Source organism: Saccostrea cucullata, unplaced genomic scaffold (assembly GCF_032062105.1).
Source record: "Saccostrea cucullata isolate Sc308-1 unplaced genomic scaffold, CSIRO_AGI_Scuc_v1 ctg14993, whole genome shotgun sequence".
NCBI classification, from domain to species: domain Eukaryota; kingdom Metazoa; phylum Mollusca; class Bivalvia; order Ostreida; family Ostreidae; genus Saccostrea; species Saccostrea cuccullata.
In genome coordinates this window covers 24037-31993 of record NW_026930331.1, presented here as the reverse complement: position 1 = coordinate 31993, position 7957 = coordinate 24037, and the positions used below count along the sequence as shown (strand labels likewise).

At 31.7% G+C, this 7957-nt stretch overlaps 1 long non-coding RNA gene across 1 annotated transcript; it reads right to left on the bottom strand.

The window, feature by feature from the left end:
* Nucleotides 1-3005: 3005 nt before the first annotated feature.
* Nucleotides 3006-5664, bottom strand: LOC134283767 (uncharacterized). Its single transcript, XR_009995556.1, has 3 exons — nt 5524-5664; nt 4886-5285; nt 3006-3207 (listed from the first exon to the last, which is right to left on the bottom strand). It is a non-coding gene; the product is annotated as an uncharacterized LOC134283767 (long non-coding RNA).
* Nucleotides 5665-7957: the final 2293 nt, after the last annotated feature.

The window sequence follows — 7957 nt, the reverse complement described above, 5'->3', positions numbered from 1 at the left end:
CTGATTTTATCTTGAATTCATTTGTTCAACTTTGTCTCCAGGAAAACAGGTTGTAACAAGATTCTAGGTTTGATGGCTGATGATTGATGAAGATAAAAAAAACCGATTTTCCTACAGACAATGATTTTTTCCGATATAATATAATGTATTTTACACTCTCCCCATACTTCTGACCGTATACTAGTATAACTTCGACCACGAGAGAATGTATTTTTGCACACATATCTATTTTGTAAAATCAATACTCCTAAACCTGACTTATTTCAGTGTTTAAATTTGCAAAAAATGATGCATTAAGCAATGGAAGCACTAGTTAATCCACGTGTCTTCGTTATTAGAATTCAAACATTGTCTTATAATCAACTCTTAATCCTATAAAACTACCGTCATAGGCGTCGGAGCCGGGAGGGGGCTAGGGGGGCTTAGCCCCTCCCCCCACTTTTGAAAACAAAAATAGACATAATATAGGCATTGGAAATTGGGATTAACCTATTTTTGTTGGTTTAGCCCCCCCCCACCCACTTTCAATTAACCCCCCCCCCCCCAACACACACACACTTTCAATTTGCTTTCAACGCCCATGACCGTAATTTTGTAAATGTAAAATCATATAAAATAATCCCTGGTCAATGAAAGTTTTACAACTATCTGAAAATAAAGTGATACATGTATAATTTGATACATAAGCATTTCCCTATATCCCATATCCTTAAGAGGAAAGTGTTGACTCCTTTTTTTCTTTACATTTTTAATTGTAATTACGTTAATAAGTAGTACTTCATGAAAACGTTTTTCATTATCTTTTTCTTTAGTATGAAAAGACGGAAGACAAAGAAAAGATGCGATTTAGAAAGAATCAGTACTACATTATCAAAATTTTCAAGATGCTCAAACATCTTTAGAATTATAAAGAAAGGTACTTAATGAATAATCTTTTTGTGTTTTCTCATTTTTACTTGTAAATTAAGAGAAAATATAGGACTAAATAATTTTAAAATTTGTTTGAGCATATAATAAATAGCTATTTTTAAATACATGTATTGCCAATTTTTGTCTAAGTCGTCTTAAAAAAGCCTGTTGGTTTGATCTCATAATTAATAAAAAGAATTTAAAAAATTTAAGTTCACAAAGCAAATACTAAAAAAGCAATATAATTATCAGCAGTGCAACTTTCAAGGATAAAGTCTCAGACAGTATGTCTAAGTTTTTTATTGGCTCGATTAGGCAAGGGTTGGAGACGCACATCAGTGTATTTGTGGTTTGTATTCCTGGATTTCTGAAACATAGAGAATACACTGAGTAACATTCAACATTCTTTCCAATGAACTAATTGAAAGAAGTGCAAATATAAATTCCGGCACTGTTGTTTTGAAGGTTTTCTAATAGCCAATAATAAGACACATTCTTGTTATTCCTCTTCACTATCATTGGTAAAATAAAAAAGATTACAATGGCAAAGGATTAGCCCTCTAGCATGTCAATAGATTCGGAGAGCTACGGCTCTGCAGCCAAACTGAAGTCTAACGATAAATATCTGTCGGTGGTTCTCCACAAGACTGACCAATGGCTTACATGCAAAAAGCTTCATCTTCACCAACAGCCAGAATAGAAGGGACCTTGAATTTTTTCTTAATATTTGCAGTACTGAAAACTAAACGTTTTTAATTTCACTCAATACTTACGTATTTCTCCAAGATTTCTTCTTCTGTAATAATGCCAGGGTTCTGATGTTCCCATCTTTATCAAATTTACTCTGTTCGATATTTCCCCGAAGATGCCATTTGGCATCATTATTTATTTATGATATATCATGAAATTATTATACATAATTTTAAAAGTATGTTATCTCAAATCTTATGATGTATTTAAAAAAACGCGTTACTGTTAACCTAATAAAGTAATCGTATCTTTTGATCTCGTTTGTTGAATTGTTTATATAAAAAAATGAACTACTCTAACAAGCTCGACAATTGTCGATATTGAATTTAAAGACATCATAGGCATGAACAAAGTCTTAAAATAATTCTTTCCCTAAGACAATCCTATCCATATCATGGGAAATTACAACTATTCAAGTGACTATGACAATTCTTAAAGGGATTGCTTTTATCTGCACTAGGTGTACCCGTAACGTACCTTGTATAGGTTGATTTCCGACAGATATAAATACCATAGATGTAACGTAAAACTTCTTCCCATTGAACGTATTGAAAGCAGAGCAAACATAAATTCCAGAATTGTTGGTCTGCAGGTTTTTCAGCATCACTGAAGACCTGTTGCTGATATTATATTTTGTATCTTCACTATTGTTGGTAGATTGAAATGTCCAGCTGTATATTGGGGGCGGATTACTATCAGAAAAACATTCCAGTTTCAAATAATCACCGGCGAAGTACATCTCTTTGAATGGCAAAAGTGTAATTTTTGCCGTCACCGGTTCATCTTCAAAATAAAGATTCAATTTAAACAAGAGATGTTATTAAAACACTTATGCCCCCTCCCCCAAATAATTAGAAATGTTCTTCGTCCAACCTCTGCGAACAAAATGAACGGAAACTGATGGTGGACCAACTGATAGACTGACAGACCGACAGCAGCAAAGCAATATGCTCTCCCTTCTTCGAAGGGGGGGGGCATAAAAATAATAAATATCTACTAAGAGAATGATGTCCCATCTAAGATTTAAAAAAAAAGAAGTCATGGTACCCACATTTAAACACAAAAAATTTAAGATAGTGTATTAAGGGGATTTCCTGCAATTTTGTAGGTAGAATTCAAAAAGTTAAAGTAAAAATAAAGAACAAATATCAAAATTTTAAACTGATATAAAAATGCACAATATGATGAACAATTATTAAAGGAAAGAGTACTCTTACAAAGCACCGAAATTCCCTATGAGTATCTTCCTGGTCCTGGATCCTGTGTAAGATTATTTTGTGAGGAACAAAGAAATTTTGATCCGTTGTCATTTCTGGAAACTTTGTTTTTAGTGCTTACATAGAAAAGTGGTACAGTTCTTTGTCTTATTGTTCAATAAATTTGAAGTGAAAATGATTTCTGGAATCTTTGTTTTCTCTGGGACTTTCCAGATCTTAATGTTTCCCGCAGGATTTCCAACATCAGCAGCACAAATAAGATGTATGGACTGATTCTCCTCCAACTCTTTCTGATGTTCCAAAACAAAATCTACCGGTGTCTTAGCTTCAGCTGTTTAAATTAAATTTGTATGAGCTTAAATAACAACAAAGCATTTTTAATCGGCAGAATATATGCAATAATAGCAACACAACAAGATAAAAGAGGTATTTTTAATACGGACCATAAAAAACTAGTTCTAATTGTAACGGGGACCGTTACAGATGTTCCCCAAATGCTCCCCATCTCCCTTTTTGTGCAAATTTCCTTTAAAAAAACTTTTTAAAATATGCTTAGTATCGCAGGATTTCATAAAAGAATTATAAAAGCTACAATGATATCAACTTTTTGTCATTTAACGCATTGCACGCAGACGCAAGTGCATACACATGCAAGGTGATGATGGCATGTTGTCTAAACCATTAACATATCTTTATATTCCAAAAATCAATAAAAAGTAATAAAAATATAAATTTTACCGTTTTTTAAACATATTGTTCATTTTACGCATTGCATTTGCGCAAGTGCATGCAAGCACGTGTTGCATTCAATTTTGATAGCAGTATTATGTAGGAATCCATAATACCTATTCATATTCTAAACTTAATCCTGTTTTGTTGAGAAACAAGAAAGATATAGGCATGTAAAGTTTCAGCCAATCAGATTGCAGCACACGTGGATTCACGTGCTTTCATGATAATTTTTATATATCGTGCTGTAGATCTTCATAATGTGTGACTAAGTTCAAAATTTCAAAGGATTATGACGTAAAACAAGAAAGATATTGAGACTTTAGTTTCAGGCAATCAGAGCAAAGCGCACGTGCATGCGCGTAAGAGCTTGCAATTTAGACCATGTCATCTTGTCTTTACTACTGATATATTCATGCATTGGGAGTTTCAAAAAATTCCATCAAGAAATAGAAAAGTCACAGCTTCATCTATTGTATTGGTAATTTCACATGTTGCACGTGCGCGCTCTTGCCAGCACATGTGCATGTAAGTGCTTTCATGATAATTCTTATATATCATGCTGAAGATCTTCATAATGTGTGACTAAGTTCAAAATTTCAAAGGATTATGACGTAAAACAAGAAAGATATTGAGACTTTAGTTTCAGCCAATCAGAGCAAAGCGCACGTGCATGCGCGTGAGATCTTGCTATTTTGACCATGACATCACGTCTGTACTACTAATATATACTTATATCATGAGTATCAAAGCATATAATCAAAAAATAGAAAAGTTACGGCTATATCTATTATTTTGGTCATTTCACGTGTTGCACGTGCGCGCTCTTGCAAGCACGTGCGCGCAAAATGACCTTCGTTCCGCAAATCTACATAACATGCCTACTGACCCTAAAAAGGTTTCAACTAAGTCGGAGTTTACAAGATCACTCGCAGAAAAGATTTTCCCAGGAAGAAGAAAAATAATAATAATAATAATAATGATAATAATAAGAAACAGAGTAAAAACAATATGTTCCCCAACTTCGTTTGGGGAACATAATTACAAGGAAGAGGGAGAGTTTTCGCACATTACGAGTTTAGTTAAACTCTACTCTTGGTAATGATATAGTACGAATGTTTGATACGTAGACCACACTGTAACAACTCTATATATATATCCATGGGTTGGAGAAAAATGATATATTACATTTTTACTTTTATTTCCATGCATTTATTGAATTTATATTATATCTGTCTAAATACAGAAGAAAAGATTTAACAATATTATTGACAAATTACCTTCAAAAGTAACTAAAGTGAAGCTTTCTTTCTGTTTATCCACAGGGTAGACAAAATACTCTATCCAACATTGATATAATCCTTCGTCACTGCATGCAGACAACATCGTGGATTATCATTGTGGCACTGGAGAATACACTAGTATTTGATGTGATAAGTTTTGTCCTATTTGCAAGAACAGTAGCCATGTCAGGATGAATTAAGGATTCCTGTCCGCCAGGAGGAGAAAACACCGCAACATCTTCAAAAGTATTTCCTACTTGTTTTTGCCATTTAATCTCTCTATCTGATATACGTTCTCCGTGTTCCAATGAATAATTACAGCTTAGAACAAGGTTGGTATCACTGCGAAATTTTACCTTAAGTTCAGGTGAAGTGGATATGGTAAGTAAGGTAACACCTGGTACAAAAAATATATTATTTTGTATGTTATAAATAATTATAATCAAACGTAATTCACACTTTTGAGAAGCAAAATGATATATCAGCGTAAAAAACCATTTATTTTATTTTTTACAATATTGTCTTTAATGTGAAAAAGAGCATGCACTTATCAGGAGTTTTAAAAAAAGAAATTATTAATGTATGCATTCAGTAATTAGGAACTTGCAATAAATAGAGAGTTCGAAATCACAAACCTTATTACAGACACATACGTACAGGCTGTGTTTCCTTTTAAAAAACTAGAAATTTTGAGAGATTCATCGCCCACAAGCACTAAATTTTCATGGAGTGAAAAAAGGAGAATCAGTGAAATATATGGAGTAAGTACAGTGTGCAAGTTGGATAAACAAGAATATCAACAGTTTTAAAGTTCATCATTTCATAAGTCCCTTGGTCGACTAATTAGTTAAAGTGCAATATTTTTCAGATCCTAGGATCCATTGATTTAGCTTACAATATTAGTGAAAGTGTAATAAAGTGTCTTGTACCAGCTTTACAGTTCAGTTTTAAATGACTGTACATAGCTTGATATCATAGGAGATTATGTTCTGAGAGGTCGCGTTAGAGCTAGAGATTGCTGCTACACTGGAAGTGAAATAATAATAAACGATACACAATTCTTGTATTTTTTTCCCGAAAAAAATCTCTTTATTATGATTTCTATGACTATTACATACAACTATGTTGCTGTAAAAACGACATAAAGATATTACTAACTTGTATAAGTTTAAGAGCTTGATTTTTTAAAATTAATACTTTAAACAAAGAGTTCAATATCCTAGTCTAGGGTTTCCCATTATTATGTTATTTTATTTCTATTTATTTGAATCAAAAATATTTTTATTGTTATTTTAAATGTTAGATAATATTTATTTTTAAAGTTCCGTCGGAAGCTGTGCTCGAAAGACGTTATCTATGTTGTTGATTTTGAAGTCTTATTTTCAATATTTTTTCAAACTGTACAAAAGTCTTTTTTTTTCTCTTTCGTTGCTCTTAATAAATTCGTTTTGCAATTGATAGCCATTTGTAAAATAGGAAAATGAAAAGTAAAAAGAAGTCATACTTAATAAATTAATAACTTACACGTTTAAAACAGTGTGCCCCTTGACCCTCTCTTTACACCATATTTGAAATATTCATGGGGTTAAAGGGTTAAACTCTTTAGAAATGCAGAAATTAGTTTTAAAGAATTTTACCCCGACTGGATATAAAAGTATTTTAAACTTACTGTTCTATTTAATGTTGATTCCTGTTTTCATCCAAGTAAAAGTAAAAATTCTTGACACGTTTTACATGTTTTTAAAATGCTTTTTTTAACATCTGATATACTAGTATTCCTCATAAGATATTTAAAAATTCGTTTGAAGTAAAATAAAAGTATGTGCTATTGATTTTTATTAGAATGTAAACGTTAGAAAGTTAAAGTCATGAATTTCAGAGTATTAAATTAAACTGTTACAAAAGCAGTACAACATTAATCATAGTGAAATAGTTGTGGAGGTTCAAATAGTTAACAAAATGAATAAATTCTTGCCTTTTATTAGATAAAGCATAAAAATCTCAAGCTTTGTCATCTTTTTGATGCAAAAATCACAGAGTCACTGGCCTTTAATAAGAATTATACATGTATACTCTTTAAAAGAAGAAAAATATACTCTTTATTAATGAAATTTTAAGGTCATACACAATGTAGTTTGAACTTTATTGGGTTCTTCCCTGGAGTTGAAGAGTTGCACTAAATGAAGTACCCGTGTGCAATACTTTTAATGTCTATACATGGATTTGTACTTCTCTTCTATAACAAATTTTGATTTAAAAAAATATGGAATTTTTTGATTTTACTCAAGTAATAAACCAAACACAAAAGATTTGAAATAAAAAGCAAATTAATTTATTCTTTATCAATTTTATCTGGGAAGTACATTATTACAGAAAAAAAATTGTGAACATTTTTTTAAAGGAAAGGGGGGAGGTGTTAAACAGAGTAGAACTTTACATAAGTAATTGCTAACAAATTCTTTTGAATTAATGTACATGTACATTTAAATTACTATTGATACATAGTATTGAAATTGCAATTTTACTTGCATATACCAAGGGAAATTAGTGAACACTGCATGTTTCATATGATTCTCATATGATCACTGTTTCATATGATTGCAATATCAAAAATGAGGAAATGACATCTGTTAGAATGTTCTCAATTGAGGTTATTTGAAATCTTTTAATTATAATTTGTTATGAAATTTGAGCCTTAAACTTTAATCTTTTAATATCAGATTACTGGATATCATGTCAATATAATCAATTTTAATTTAAAAATTACAACTGTTTACGACCAACCAGCTTTAACTGAAACTAGAGGTACTGTGAGCAATGAGCTCACTAAATGATACCCCCCGCCTCTCATATAAATATAATGGGAGTGTCCATATTTTGTTGCAGGAAACCGAAAATATGTGTCAGATGAAAAAGTAAAATAGAAGGTACACAATGGAAAAATGTAATAAAGATTCTGTGAAAGTTTCATCAAATTTCATTCAGTGGTATAAGAGGAGTTGCGGATAAGAGATGGGTATCGCAAAGCCTAACAAACAGACGGACGGCCAGACATACCGATTACTATAT